Source organism: Protopterus annectens, chromosome 2.part2, assembly GCF_019279795.1.
Source record: "Protopterus annectens isolate FY-2018-M chromosome 2.part2, PAN1.0, whole genome shotgun sequence".
Lineage (NCBI taxonomy): Eukaryota > Metazoa > Chordata > Ceratodontiformes > Protopteridae > Protopterus > Protopterus annectens.
In genome coordinates this window covers 96,078,600-96,095,989 of record NC_056730.1, presented here as the reverse complement: position 1 = coordinate 96,095,989, position 17,390 = coordinate 96,078,600, and positions in this window count along the sequence as shown.

Below are 17,390 nucleotides of genomic sequence, written 5' to 3'. Positions count from 1 at the left end.
CTATGGCACCATGTAAGGTTCATCATAAATTATGAAGTTTCTATGCTGCCCTTTGAATTACTTTATCAAATCAATCTCTGTCTACAAGACTATAAATGCAATAGCCACCTCTTTGGTGGTGTGAATATGTTGCTGTTCAGAGATTTGATGCAGCTTCCTCCTGTTCTTGGACACACAATTTTTGTACAACTGGATGAAATGCAGGGAATGGTGCATTTATTCTACCAGTTCATCTTCTGTGAGTTTAAGGTAGATGTCAGACAATAAAATTATTGCACTTTTATGGACCTTCTAAATAATCTTTGCGAGGTTCATCTGACAGTGGAACAATATAAGATACTAATGAGAAAAGCTGAACAAAGCAAACAAGAAGGTGACTTTGCCCTTGGGCAAGCAATTAGAATCATGACAACTAATAAGATGGTTCAACATCATAATGAACTTGTGATGAGTAGTGTCAATTCATCGGTGGAGAAGTTCACCATCTATGCTCATGACCATTTAATGGAGCATGACATGAGATTACTTCATCTGCCAATCAAGACTATCATTCCCTCAGACATTAACAAAACTGTAGGAGTGCCTAAAGTGTTGACCATTTATGGAGGACTTCATGTCATGCTCCATTACAATGTCAATATGTCAAAGGGTCTCGTGAATGACAGCATGGGCATCATATCTGATACTGAATTCCAAGGCTGGTGTAAGCACCGACTGTGTCAACAGAACATCCCTCGAGTAAAAGCAGAATTTGATAACAATATTGGAATTCATTGGATCGAGTCAATTATAGTGGTGTTTGATGCGAAACTTGGTTATGGCTCTGAGAAAGAAGAATTTTCTGCATGGTTCCACACTACGTGGTCACAGTTCACAAACTGCATGACAGCACTATACAAAAAAATGTCATAAATATAGGACCGGACTATTTTGCTGCAGGACAAATATTTGTTGCTCTTAGCAGATGTATGTCACTCAAGGGAATTGAGACTGATGACATTCATCCAAGACACTTAACTGAGGGAGACAATTGCAATGAAGATGTATTAGAGGAAATACAGGGGTAAAGAAATTTGCCTGATTATTCACTTAGTTAATAAACATTTAGGGGAAGCTTGATTCATTAATATTAATAAACCTTGATAATTCAACACAAATACAGAATTACTGTTGCATTTGACTTAAAAACTAAAAAGCAAATAATAAAAATATTAAAAAAAAGATTAAAAAAAAAGAATGCTTTTTCTTGAGTCGCTCTAACAAAGCAAAACATAATGAAGAAGAAGAATTAAAACTTTGCAAAAGATATACAGACAAGCTGATTTCATAAAAGTATTTGAGGTTGGTTTTGCTGATTGTGATTATGACCTACCAGAAGTAATAGCAAGAATCAGGAGTATGGTATGGTAGTCATGAAAAGCTGGCTTTATTTGCAGATGATATTATTTTATACCTAACAAAATCATGAAAAGACATTACAGTGTTGTGGAAAATTTTGAGACAGTTTCAAATCTTTTTGGTATACGAAATTAATGAAGCTAAAACAAAGGCAATAGCGGTAAATTATAAACCACACATGAACTGGTACAGGAATACCCATATTTATGGGGATATGATAAAATGAAGTATTTAGGAGTATGGATTAAAATGATTCTAGTGTGACAGCTAAGGGTATGTGAGAAGAGACTAAACAAAAGATAATACAAAACCTGAGAAAATGGAAGCCTTTTATATGGATATGGATAAGGATAGCAAGAAACAAGCAGTTAAAATGTTCTTAGTCTCTTTAGTCTCAGTGGCGGCTGGTGACTTCAAATTAAAGGAGGGCTGCAGGAGACAGCTGAATGGGTTGGGCCAATGGGAAGGGGTGTGACCATCTAGAAAGGGGGTGGAGCTATGTTCAAAACCACAACAACTGGAACTTTAATTAAATACACTGCCCTAGGTGCCAAACAGTCATTACGAGAGTCCAATCAAGACAAAATGAAGTGCAGAAGAAAAAAATATTTCAATGCATTGGCTACATGACAACTTACTTAATATCCAGATGGAAACAGGTTGTGAGGCATGAAAAATTAAATTACTTTCTAAATACATTACTGGAATGCCAGTCAATCCCACGGTAGTGGTGCTGCGGTAGCGTTGTCGCTTCACAGCAAGACGTTGTCGCGTTTGATTCTCAGCTAGAGCATCTTCTGTGTGGAGGCATGTGTGAATGGGTGTGCCTTCGTTGAAGTTGTGCATCAGGGCTGGTAACTCAGCACATAAAAATCCACTACCAGATATATTAGTGGACCGGAGTTCCACTGTGGCGACCCCTAACCGGGATAAGCCGAAAGACACAACAACTGGAATGCCAGTCAAAATCAAGTATAAAAAAACAAGCAGCACTCAATTCAAACCACTACTCCTTGCACTGCAGTTCTAATTATAATTTATATTCAGCTTTATAAAATTACTAAGTAACATGCAGAACGTAGCAATCTCTGTGACACCCCCACTTGTAAAAATGTTTCTTATCAAAAAAAGACCTGCTGCCTGACACAACTACTTGTTTCATGGGGAAGACATGATCAAAGTAAAAAATGAACAGCAAACAAGAAACAAGCTCAAGATAAATTGCTTAAAGGATTCCTGCACAAGTTATGGACCACACATGATAGACTGGCATTCTGTTTAGTTTACGGGTAAGCCTGCAAAGATGACTGCAAGTCTCCAACAAATGTAATGAGCTTCTGAAAATACTGTAATCCTGTCCTTATATTACAAATGCTGTCATATGCATTTCAATACCCAAGGCTTATACATTATCTAGTTATGTAAATATTCTCAGCATGGCAACAACGAAAAGGCTTTTGATGCTGGTAATTCTTTAACAGTGTGCTTATTAAAGCTTACTTGCATCTTTCAATCTCCGACAAGCTTACCTGATGGTCATTAAATTATTGCTACTTAAACAGAGCAACAGGGCACTGTGACAGCATGCATTTCCTGAATAATAAGAAGCATAAATCAACAATATAAAAATATGACATTCTGCAAAATCAAGGACAGATGAAAAGCCATGGTCGTACTTGTGTTCTACCTTAGATGGTAGAATACTCTGCACACTTACACTGCATAACTGCTCCTTGCCTTCCTTGGACACATCCAGAGGCACTACAATGGGGCGTGGGGTGCAATAAGTATGTCACAATTTGAAATGTCTCTGGCTGACAATGATGGCTCTGACACTCATACCTCTCAACTTCAGAGCTAGAAATCTGGACAAAGCCATACATAGAACTAGAAGTGGGACACAGGCCCAAAAATAAGGACAATTTTTAAATATTGCTCTTATTAACTTAGATAATAGAACAGTAGTAGGTCTTGCATTAGTACGAATTTTCTGAAGGGTATGAAATCTGAAACTCAAATGTCTGTCATTATTTTCTAGCTTCAATCTTTAATGACTTGCCACTAATTTGCCAGAAAACCACAATTTTACAGACCAAAATGTGATGCAAAAATATAAAGTTGCCACACAATACAGCTGGGAACCTGTCAAAAAAGGGACACCTTTTTAATATTAACACTGTTAACTTGAGCAGCTAGCAAAATAAGAGCATCTACATGCATTTCTGAAATAAAAGTAATCTATAACTCTGATCATTATAGTTATATATAATTGTAAACCCTCCACGTTTTCTTCCAAAATTGCCATTTTGAGGGGGGATTATTAGGGGAGAGCAACATTTTGAGCCAAAATTGGGGACAATGGAGAGGTTTGGATATTCCTAATTCTACAAAGTGATTTGCACATACCTCTCAACCCCTTAATGCAGGAAATCTTGACAAGGCCAAATATATCGGGGGAACATACAAACACTACTAAAAATTGCTCTTGTATAAACTTAAGACAGTTCATAGAATAACAGGTCTTGCATTAGCATGCATTTTCTGAAGGTTATGACGTCTGAAACTCAATGTCTATCATTTAGTGATTTCATTCCTAAATGATTTGCTAGAAAACCACAAACTTTATGAGGAACAAACCAAAAATAAGAAGCAAATATTTATTAATTCTGCAAACATATGGACAACTGAGAGGTATAGTTCAACCGGGGCTGTCTGAGTTTGCTACCCCCCCCCTCACAAAATCATGGTCGAATGGAGCCTCCCACCTGCAGCCATTCCAATGTCCCATTCCTTGGTTATTTTGCCCCATTTACCATAAACACTGTAATGTGCATACTGCTTTACTTCTGTGATGATTTAGATTTCATTTGAAAGTTTTATTTTGCATTTTACAGCACAAACCCTAATAGATATCTGTTAAACAAAGCAATGCAGTCTCACAATGAAAATAGACTTAGCATTAAAACTTCTCTGCCCTTGAAACTCACATGCATTGAAACAGCATTGAAACCTACATTCAAAGAAAATACATTGTGCCAGTGGCAGATAAAAGATTAACTCTGGGCTGTTTTCAAAATTATAGGCCCCTTGAACATGAAACATACACATGCTCTTTGATACACCTTCCTGACTATATTACATTATATTCCTTGTACAATACAGTACAGTTGTTAGAGGGCATTTTAAATGTATTGTTTTGAACATTTTTCCAGTAAACAATGAAACAAAATGCATACACAAATGACAAAACTGCCCAATTCAGAACATTTCCATCATAAAAAGTCTAGTCAACCTTCTATAGTCCACCAGTATCAGTAAATATGCACAATCTCTGAAGTAGTAAAATCCACATTAAAGAAATCTGTAACTCATAAAGAGGTTGCTGCTAGCAAACAACTTTATATGTCATTGTTTCATCTACAAATAAAGTGCCTGCTGCCCTTGAAGAATAAATTGCCTATGTTGCATGCATTAAAAAAATGATAAGCTAGTAATACTGCAATAGGGAATGGATAGCAAACTGATAACAGGTTCATAGTTACTAGATATCTTTGCCAAAAAGGATTGCAGCATCCACCCCCTTTACAGCACAGTACAGTATCAGCAATGCATCTACCTACTGTGGGAGTAGAACCCACAGCCTTCTGCATCAAAAGCAAGTACACTACCTGTTGTGCTATTAACAATGCAAGCAGACTTAGCATAAGCAGCACTAAACTTTTGTTCCCCTGCAGCTCTCGGCTCCTTGTAAAATCTACTCGACACTCAGCTGTATCTCTGAACTTTGCAGCACAAGAAATCTGGAAAAAGCCAAAATTTATTTGGGGGGGGGACAAAAGGTCAAAAGCCAGGGACACATTTTAAACATTGCTTGTATAATGTTGGAAAGTTGCTAGAATAAAATGCTGTGTTACCACCATATATTTCACTGCCACGTCTTGAACCCAGGGGACCCTGTGCAAAATAGTCAGAGCAACATACCACTATGCCAAATCAGCTGTTTTGTGAAAGAGGAAGACAGAAACTTAAATGGCTACCATTTAGTGAATTTAGTTCTCACCATAGCACAGCTGTCAACCTCTTAGCACAAAACACCTGAACAAAGCCTATAATGGGTGAATACAGCCCCCAAACATTCAGTGAATTCAGTTCTCACCATAGCTCTCAACCTATTAGCAAAAAACACCTGGACAAAGCCAGTAATGGGGGAATATAGCCCCCAAACATATTCAGTGAATTCAGTTCTTACCACAGCTCTCAACCTTAGCACAAAACCTGGATGAAGGCAATAATGGGGGAATACAGTCCCAAAAATAGGGACACATTTCAAATATCCATCTTATACACTTAGAAAATTGCTAGAATAAAAGCTTTTGTGTTACCATGCACTTTCTGAAGAATATGAAGTCTGATATTCAAATGTGTGTCATTTTTAACATTTGTTAACCAGAAAAGTCTGACTTGGAACAAAAGCTCATTTTTAGCAGAGGCCCAGGGAGAAACACTCCAGACAGACACATGTCTTTGTAAGATGGGAGGACACTACAGGAAACATAAACAGGGAGAGCATACAGACTCCACACAGAAGGTAAGGCACCCCAGCCAAGAATCAAACAAGAGAACATGTAGTTGTCAGGCAACAATGCTACCACTGCACTACTGGCTTTGCAAGGACACAAAAATACAGAAACCACAGATGTTATGAGGAACAGAACCAGTATGAGGGAAAAATCTGCAACATTTGTACAAATGGTGGTGGGTAGGAAATTCAGGCTGTTGCCACCTGGGCCCAAGCCTTATTCCCTACCCACCACCATGTAGCACCTGGGACGGACACACAGACACATACATACACACACACACACACACACACACACACACACACACACACACACACACACACACACAGACACGCAGACACACGCACACCTTCATTGCAGCATTAAATCCACAGCCATTGGAGCACTACAAGCCTGACTGTGCACTACATCCTTCCCTACGTCCGTTGGAACATTAAATCCACCACAGCCCGTGAGATGTTCTTCCCCCGATGAGACTCCCAGCCTGCTGACGTTGCAGTCTGAGTCCGATCCCTTTCCAGCGACAGTCTATGCAGTTACAACTGCATAGACTTCTGGCATCTCTGCTCTTGAATTTTTCCTAATCCAGACTGCTGCTGAGACAGTCTGCGCATGCTCCAGACTGTCTTAGCAGCAGTCTGGATATCGGAAATGCTGCTAGTGCACATGTGCGAAGGTCCGCTATTTGCGATCTTTTTTTCTTTTTTTTTCTTTTCTGTTTTACAGCTGGGGGGGCTGCAGTCTGGCAGTCTAATAGCATGGGCTGCCTCTGTTTAGTCTTATACACAGGTCAGGCATATTTTTATCAACCAGAGGAGAAGTTGTGGGTAGCAATTAATAAAGAGCTGAAGGACTTTATCTTGGAGGGTAAGACGGCAAGGGTCAAGTGGGATAAACTGATTCTTCCAGCAGAAAAGGGCAGGTTGGGATTACCCAATTTGAAGGGGTATTTCAGAGCTAAACAGTTAAGACTCCTATACACAGCACAAGCAGAAAACTGTAATTCAAAGTGGAAAGTGATTAATAACGGTGGGGGGGGGGGCTGGGAAAGACTGGGCTTTTGGATGCAGGCCTTTACAAAAAATAACAATAATCATACAGAATATTATATCCATAAAGTAGCAGAAAGTATCCTAAGAACTAAACCAACACGGGAATGGAGAAAGGAGATTCTGCCAATAGGGCTGACTGCAATTAGGGATACAGACAATAGGTAAAATGGGACTGGAATTTATTGGAGAAAACTGGCAAAGGAACCAAGGTATTGGGAGCAAATAATTAGAGAGGGAAATATTATAGAATGGGAAGATGTCAAGAATTTATTTGGACCGCAGGTAAGAGACTTCCTTCCCTATCAGGAACTGATATCAGAGTATAGGCAAACAGAAAGAAATGGAGGGATTCTAAATGAAAGATCAGCACTGGTAGAGTTTTTTAAATAATCTAGAACAGAAGCTGACATTAAAAAAGAATAATTAGTAGAGCATATAAATATTGCATGATAACTATAAGAATCAATCAGAGAAGTTAGAAGGATTGGGAAGTGAGATTGGATAAACAATTCACAAACAACAATGGGAGGATATATGTATGTTTCCCAAATATGCAACAAAATCTAGAATATTTAGAATTTTTGCCTGAAAATGTTTGCATAGACATTTTTATACCCCAAGTAGATTTCAGAGAATTTTTCCTCAGGTAGACAGCAAATGTTGGAGATGTGAAGGGGAAGAAACAGGTGACTGGGTAAATATTTTCTGGAAGTGCGGTGAGTTGGTGGACATTAAGGATTCCTTGCATGATGCACTGTCAGACATGCTGGGTGGGCAGATTGGTCTGAAGAGGGAGATGATTTTTCTGAGCTATGATACAGAATCAGAACTGCCTAGACATTGTAAGGCCTTGCTGTGTCTAATAATGGTGGATGCTAAAAAAGCAGTTACTAGAAAATGGAAATCAAAATCTAAACCAACTGTACTGGAAGTAGTGAATATATTAACAGAGATAAAACAACTAGAACTGAGATCTTTAGAAAGGGGTAGGAACAAACTACATAGGAATTAATGGGAATTATGGGAATAATACATACAAGGGAGGAATGAGGTTTAAAAGGCAGCAGAACTTAAATGAGCTATGCAATGTTTGAGTGAGAAAAATTGGGTAGATTATAAGTGATTTATAATGTTTGCAACTGGGAGTGTGTCATTATGGTTTGTGATGTAAAATGCTTGCGACTAGGATTTTGTCAGTGTGGCTTGTTTTAATTTATATAAACGTATGATTGCCTATGTAGTAGGTGATGATTTAATAAAGATGTTTCTTTTAAAAAAAGGCAGGAATTGAATAATGTATGTAATATTGCTTAGGTTATACGATATATAACAATATATGTGAAGTATAATGTTTGTTATGTTACTATAGCTCAATTACTTTTATATGAATGTAAATTTGCCTATGTCACAACTGATAATTCAATAAAGGTGTTTGACAAAATAATAAAAAAAAAGGTCTAGCCCAGTTATTCTACCTTGGAGAATAATTTGTAAATTTTCTGAGTTCCTGCTACCGAATTCATGTCCTTAATTTCAAATATTTTCATAAATGTCTTCATTTGTTATCATTTCACTTCTAGGCCCCCAAGATACATGCTCATTGTTCCATATCAAATTCCCATCTCCACCTATGTTATATTCCTTGCTAAAAGCTAAATATTTCTCTCAGAAATGTTTTAAGCTGCAACTTAGCAGTTTTAGGTGGAATGTAAATACATGCCAGTGTAATCCTCATCCCTTGTCAGTAGCCCCTTACTACTATAAATTATGCCATTATCATATTTTGTCCTCTTCTATCCCCACTGGAGCACCTCTAGCAATTAATTCAAGTACTCCTCTTTTCTTTTGTCCCTGATATTCTGCAGAATATTAACCCCAAAATTCTTTCTTCATCAAATTCACAAGCTCATTTCTTTCTAAATATTTCTCCTGTAGTATTGCTTTTTGCACTCTGCATTTCTTAATATAATTAAATATTCTTTCCTTTTTGTCTATACCTGCAAGACCATTTACATTTCAAGATAATATGGAAAATGTCGCCATTTGTGTAAAAAGTAATTATTCCCACCTACTCCGTATGGTAGCTTTTTTAAATGTCTAAGTCCAGCTTTTGTGATAGATGCACCCATTAATGTATGGCAGGTTAATCCTTTATACAGGTTTTTTGTTTTCATCAACATTGGAACCTATGTCATATTTTACAAGATGTTTTGTTTTAATTTAACCCTCCTAATAGGAAATTCTGTGCCAAACACAGACAGCTGCTAACAAAGGCCCTTTTTATCCTGAAATTTATCCATGCTAAGGTGCATGTCATTGCCTGTGCTTCTACTTAAACAAATTGGTGTGCATTCTTTTTTATCTTTATTCTCTCCCCCCCAATGTGAAAACTGCTTGCATACTTTCAAAAATCATTAACTTATGTTCTGTCTTTTATTGTCCTATTATCAGATTGCCTCCTTGTAAAAGTAAGAGAAAAAAGAAAAATGTATTCCTCTGTTGCAGCCTGAAAGACAAGCTGAAACATTTATTGCTATAAGAAAAATTCTCATTATATTCAGTGTCCTCATATTTACTTGTTTCCACTTAAAATTTGTTATTAGATTAAGCCATGGGTATTAATCCAGACATTTACTTATACAGAAGTAAGCAAAAGCATATCAGCTCCACATATAGTATGATCTATGCACTTTTACACTCCATCTCCCACTTCAGCAACCCAAGATTACAGCCTATTAACATAAACATGCTTTTGCCTAAATTATCTTCTCTTTTTTGCACTGTAATATTTACATTTGTTAATATCAAAAAAGAAGAAAGAGAACAGGAAAAAGGCATCTATTTACTTTAATAACTTTATCATGAACAAGAACTAAAAATACTTTACTATAAAATATGCAGTTTATATTGTGAAAAGTTTACTAGAAATACTGTTAAGAAAAGAAATTATTTTACTTATAATTAGCTTTTTCTTCCTCCTCTCCTCCCCTCTGAGTCCTTCCAAACATTAATGGCATAAAGTGAGGCAAATGCCTTTTGGTTTCTCACAAGTTTAACCCTGTCAACAAAAGTACACTGTTTTCCCTTATTCTTATTTCACAAATGTGATTAATGCTTTGCAGTCTCACCATTATTCATTCATTTCCATGTTGCTGGTCTTATCCTGTTCACCTTCATCTACAGATTCCAGTTTAATTCAACAGTGCTGTCAATTCTTCTGGTCAACTCCTGTGCTTTTCCCTATCTCTCAAGCATTTTCCTTTGGAAGAGTGGAAAAGGTTTCACTGAAAAAGTATTTCCGTGTGCTTTATTATCAGAAGAATGAGAAGCAGAGTCCCCTTGGCTCATTTTTTGTTAAACAAACTTTTGCATTTCCTCTTTAGGCTGTTCTGCATCAAAAAAGTGACTTTGATCCTTCAGGAAAAAAAATTCTGAAGTTAGCTGGATACAGCAGCTTGAATCTCACACCTGCATCCCATCATTCCTTGATTACAGCAATAAACTGATTTCTCATCAACGTAGTATACAGTATATAATCATTTTTTTTTCACAAATACTCTTCTATCTCCAACTAATACTTTGCTGTTTTATCACAGTTTTGTCGGGATCAACTCTTTCTGCTGGTAGGTTTGTAGCTTTACTAATAAAGGTCTTGGCTACTTTCTCATGGCAATATTTGGGACATACACACAGTGTGCCCTTTCAGTTGAGATTTCCTATTGTGGAATTCCAGTCTAGTTGCCTATTTGTGCCATCATAAAATTAATACAGTCTGTTCCTTATAGTTTTTCTGGTACATCATAAAATGTCTGATTTTTCCTAAGTGCTATGTCCTCTACCTACCATTTTTTAAAACATCTTTTCTTAGGCAAGCTTATCAGCTCATCTGAATTTTGGTTTAAAACTTATTCCATTTTCTCCAGTATTTTATTATTTGAGTTGATATATTTCTTCAGTGTTCCATTTATTTTACTCAGCTCTGATCACATTTGACTTATTCTTTCCTCTAGATTACTGGAAGCCATGTCTTGTACCAAAGCTGGAGCTTGAACTGATTTTTGCTGAATAGCTGGAGAATTCTTCCCAGTCAACATTTTCTCTTCACCTTTTCTCATTGATTTTCTTTCAGGCTCTCATAGTTTCTTCTTTACAGACATGCAGGTGGTATACTTACTAGCCAGTAACTGAATTTTACTCAAGTTGACAATATCTCTGGTTGTAGTTTCTCAGTTTCTGTATTCACACTGGGAGAGCTGAAGGTAAGCTGTTAATCAGTGTGCAGCCATCTTGGAAGTCCCTGCTGTAACATTTGTCATATGCATAATTGTGGAACTTCTTACATTCAAAGACTTCAGCTGGCATTCCCTTCTCTATTTTTGCATAATGTGTCTAAATATATGTTAATGTCCTGAATTAATGAGCTACAGATCTGCCCTTCTGAAAAAGAACAGCAGTGGTGGTTTATATAATGTCAGGCTGACTAACCTCAACTTCCTAGGTTATAATTAGTGTCACGTCATAATATTTGAGAGTTGCTGCTGTTGTCACTATAGGCTTCACCAACTTTGAACTCTGGTATTGATCTGTTGGCTAAGATCGTACTGCATCATGTTCTAACAGCTTTCTAAGTGCATCGTCTTTGGTTTATTACCATGCCTGGGAACCATGTAAGAAATTATTTGTCAGAAGGGTTTTGCATATTTACAATAGTTCTGACCTTGTCAGGATCTTGTTGAAGACCATCTTCTGTCAATACATTTCCATGTATTTCAAAGAAATGACAAATATCTTGCATTTGGTTTTACTAATTCTCAAACCATGAGACTGTAGCCTGTCCAACAAGTTTATCATTTGGCTATGTTTCTGCTTTGTAGCAAACCAGACAACAATCTTATTAATTATACTGACTACACTATCAAGCTGTTCAGCTATAGTTACTTCAGTCCTTTGTAATACATCACAAACTAATCAGATCCCAAAAGGCAATCAACTGAATGCATAATGACCTAAAGTTATACTGAAAGTACAAAGTTCAGAATTTATTTATTTTTTTTCAAACTGATCTGGCAATACCCTTGGTTTGCACCATGTACAGAGAAGAACCAAGCATTAGGCATAATCATTGATACTTCTTCAATAACTGGAAGTGGATAATGTTTCCTTTTGTTATATTTGTTAATTTTTGTGGATAAGTACAAATCCAGATCATGCCCTGCTTGACTGTAACCATGCTGTGAACTCACTCTGCTGGTTTTGTGTGTTTGAGCATGAATCTACACACATCAGCTCTTTTCTATCCTAGTCTTAGCAAAATACATGCTCTACTCCTTCATATTACTATACTTCTTCAGAATATTGTTCACATCCGGCATAATACACTCTGTACACAATTACTTTGCTTGTGTAAATGCAAATGTTTTACCTAAATTTTGTGCCACATTAGTCTACTTGCCAGCAATATGATGATCCTGTACAATTTTCACTGAATTATGCACTTTAGATTCAGACCATCTTTGTGCTGAATACCTTTAGAATTATTCAGGCATTCAAAAGGAGCATCTCTGAACTTGTTCTGCTGGTTTCCATGCATATGCTCAAAGAACATAACATCACTTTGCTGGATGTTTCCAGTATCCATTGACTGCACACTGAAAGTTATTTGAATTTTACTGCAGCTAATGATATGACTGCTCAGTGAACATTTATCATATTTTGCTGCAAAAAATAGGTTTTCATCTCAACTTCATGAATTCCCTTAGCTACGGCAAGAAGACCACAAACATCTCTTCCCAAAATATTTGGTTGTTTAGCTGACCTTCCAATGTCATTATCTCAAAAAGCAGCGTGTAATATTTTATATACATAGTCCTACTTCACTAGACCTGAAGGCTCAGGATTGTGCCCAAAAATATGGCAGATGTATATGTGCAAAATCATACAACTCACTGTTATTCTGCTATGGTTTTGCACTCTAATATACAATTCAAACACAACTGTTATGCCTTTGCCCCACAGCTATTTAGACCAAAATCTATTCTGTCTGCATTCACAGTTTGGACTGAATATAAATAACTATTCTAACCATCCTAGGATTCACCAAGATCACACATAACATGGAGTGCATTTCCTGAATGTTCTTTCAAAGTACCACCAAACATGTCTGCTTTAGACCAACTTTTAATACTATTTTTTTTCTTCTTCTTGTTTCTGTTTCTTAAAGACTCTGATAAAATTATTGTACCCTTAAACAGTCATTCTAAAACTTTGTGCCACAGAAGTATTTTGTTTTCATGTGTCACTGAACCACCAATACATTTCTGCTGCATTTTTTTAAATTTTTGCCTCAAGATGATGTCCTAAAGCTATCATCTCAGACATTGTGGGGGACTATCTCTTAAAAGTGGAATTCCTACATTCAATATTTTGAAATGCATCTGATGGCAAATGGCAATAAGGAAAATCAGAAAAAGTAATGCAGCTGGGTATTTAATACACTTAAAAGGTGAAAAAAGGCAAAATTGAGTTACTAAAAAGTAAATTCTAAGCAAATTCCAAGTCAAACAACAACTTACCTTATGTGGGACACTTTTAGTAAAAACAATGAGTTTAGGAAATTATAAGCTTATGTCTCTGATTTAAAACATACAGTGCAAGAATATGAATTTGGTGATTTGGTTGAATCAGTAAGAGAAAGGCTGGTCTGTGGAGTCAGAAATAATTACCTAAGGGAATAAATATTAAGAGAAGCAAGTTTAATGCTGCAAAAGGCACTTATGTGTATTGTTTTAATAAACTGTTAAATGTGAAACATAAAAAGTATTACTGAGGTGCATTAAGTGTGCTAAACTAGACTGCGCATATAAATAATGGGAACACAAATCTTACAAATGTTAGAAATAATAAAAATAAAAATAAACCCACAGATAACTGAAAGGCATCCAAGATGACCCAAAATAACAAATGACCACTTAGAAACTACACCCTGTGTAAATTATGTGGTTTTAGATATGCGAAGGTACACTTTAGAAATAAATAATCATATTAGTAAACTCAGTGGCAGCAATAATCGATCTGACAGGGTGAAATCTGAAACAGAAAACAGTATAGAAACAAAATTCTGATGATACTGAAATGAAGGAGCAATCAAATATGTGTGTGTTCACACTGCTGAAATGCATTTAGTGAATGCATACTAAATACAGTAGTAACACACTCTGTGACAGCCAAAGTGACTGTGAACATATTATTCTGGCTACAATGATGGCAGGCTACAATGATGGCAAAGTGTGTCTGTTTGAAAAACTATGGATTAAGGTGCAATGTTTAAACTGGATATAGGTGCCAAATGCAATATAATAGCTGAATGTACTAATAAAATATTTTAAACTGCAAGCTGTACAAGTCTTGCCTGAGCACCAGCTAAAATTACTATGACAAATCTGGTTGAGCTGTGTATATAAAATAAAGAGTAGAAGCTATTTTTAACAAGTGGCATCTTTATTAAATTATAACTTATTACATAGGCAATCATATATTTATATAAATTAAAACAAACCATATTGATATAGTCCTATCTGCATGCATTTTACATCACAGACTGTATTGACATAACTTTAGTTGCAAAAATTATACAGCACTTATAATCTACCCAATCACTGTCAGTCAAATATTACATAGCTCATTCAAATCTTGCCTTTTTCAAACCTCATTCCTCCCCATATGTATTTTTCCCACATTTCACATTTTTTCTATGTAACTTGCTCCTACCCTTTTCTAAAGATCCTAATTCCAGTTGTTCTGTCTCCATTACTAGATTCTCTACTTCTAGTATAGTTGGTTTAGACTTTGATTTCCATTTTCTAGTAATTGCTTTTTTGGCAGCTACCATAATTAGACTCTGCAAGGCCTTACTATGTCTAGACAATTCTGATTCTGTATCATAGCTCAGAAAAATCATATCCCTAGTTACACTGATTTGTTCATCCAGTATCTCTGATAGAGTAGTCTGCAGGGAATCTTTTAAACTATGCCAACTCATTACACTCCCAGAAATACCCAATTACCTCTTTCATCCCTATCACACCTCCAACACTTGCTGTCTACAGGGGAAAAAATTATCTGGAGTCGACTTGGGGTATAAAAATATCTATGTAAACATTTCCTAAAGCTTCTAAATTTTGCTGCATATTTGGGAGACCAACATATATCCTCCATTGAATCCTTGTGAAATGCTTATTCAATCTCTATTCCCAATCCTTTTTAACCTCTTCTGATTCTTATAGTTATCATGCAACATTTTGTATGCGCTACTAATTATTCCTATTTTAACACCCCCTTCTGTTCTAGATTCTACTAAAAACTCTACCAGCACTGGTCTGTCATTTAGGAACCCCAAATTTCTTTCTCTTTGCCTATACTCTGATATTAATCCTTGATAGGGAATGCAATCTCTAACCTGCAGTCCAAATAAATTATTGGCATCTTCCCATTCTATTAACTTTCTCGCTCTAGTTATTTGCTCCCAATATCTTGGTTCCTTTGCCAGTTTTCTCCAACATATTCCCACCTCCTCTTGTCTTTTGTCTTTATCCCTCATTGCAGTCATCCTTATTGGCAGAATTTCCTTTCTCCATTCCCGTGTTGGCTTAATTCTTAAAATACCTTTTGCTACTTTATGAATATAATATTATGTATGCTTATTGTTGTACTCCTTAAAGGTCTGCATTCAAAATCCCACTCTCTCTCTCTCTCTGTTACTTGAGGTTTCCCCATTTTTCATCATCATCTCTTTCCACTTTGAATTATAGTATTCTGCTTGTGCTATGCACAGGTCCATTAACTGTGTTACTCTGAAATACCCCTTCAACTTGGGTAATTCCAATATGCCCTGTTCTATTGGAAGAATAAGATTATCTCACTTGACTCTGGCCATCTTCTCCTCACAGATAAAATACTGCTGCTCTTTATTAACTGCTATCCATGACTTCTCTGGTTGATAAAAAATATGCCTGACCTGTGTATAAGACTAAAGGGCCTAAAAACATTTTAACTGCTTTTATCTTACTATCAATATTCAAATAACAAAGCTTCCTTTTTCTCACTTTTTGTATTATCGTTTGTTTAGTCTCTTCCCACATATCCTTAGCTGCCACACCAGCATCATTTTTAATCTATATTCCTAAATACTTAATTTTATCGGTTTACCATCCTATAATCGAATCCGCATTATATGAATGGCATATTTACCAAATGGTAAAGCTGAATTGGAGTTAATCATGATTTAAATATGTCGAATCAGATATATGTGGAATGCCGAATTCAGTATTTACCATTTGGTAGAATGGGGAAGGTAATTCGCATTCCTGCCACTTCGAAACTTTTGTATTTGATATTTTGAACTCATGCTGCACTCCTTTCACAGCCTTTACCATCAGTAAACTGACGTTCAAAGAAATTATGGTAAACACATTTTATCATGTCCCCATAAATACAGATATTGCTGAACCAATTAGTGTGTGGGTACATAATTTACTGCTATTGCCTTTGTTTTAGCTTCATTAATTTTGTATCCTGAAAAGATGTGAAACTGTCTTAAAATGTTCCACAATACTGTAATGTCCTTTTCTGGTTTTATCAGGTATGAAAAAATATCATCTGCAAATAGTGCCAGCTCTTCTTGACTACCATACCAGTTATATCCTTAAATTGTTTAGTCCCTTATTTTCTTTGCCAGTGGTTCTAAATATAATGCAAATAACAAAGGGCAACAAGGACACCCCTGCTTGGTTCCTCTACTCAAGTAGAAATTATCAGAGAGGAACCCACCCACTTTAATTTTCACCTCTGATCCCTCATATATCCTTCTAATCAACCTTATAATTTTATCAGGGAATGCAAATGCTTCCATTGCCCTGCTCATAATGTCCCGGCTTACTCTGTCAAATGCTTTCTCTGCATCAAGACCCACCAACAACAGTGGTATTTTCTTACATTCTGCTTCTCTCTGGATCATCAGTGTTCTGTTAAAATTGTCAAATTTTTGCCTCCTCTCCACAAAACCACACTGATCCATAACTATCAATTTTGGCATCACTTTTGCCATTCCTTTAGCCATTATAGACATAAACACTTTATAATAATGGTTTAGTATTGAAATGGGGTCTGTATGAAGCTGTATTCTCTAATAGCTCCTTAATGATTTTCACTACTCATACCTTAAATTCCTCTCTTTTCAACATAGGTGAGAAAGCATCAGTTATTTCATTACAGTGTCTTTTTATTTTAGTTATTATTGGAGCATGAGCTGAAGGACAGCCACAGTGGTGCAGCGGTTAGCATTGTCACCTCACAGCAAGAGGTT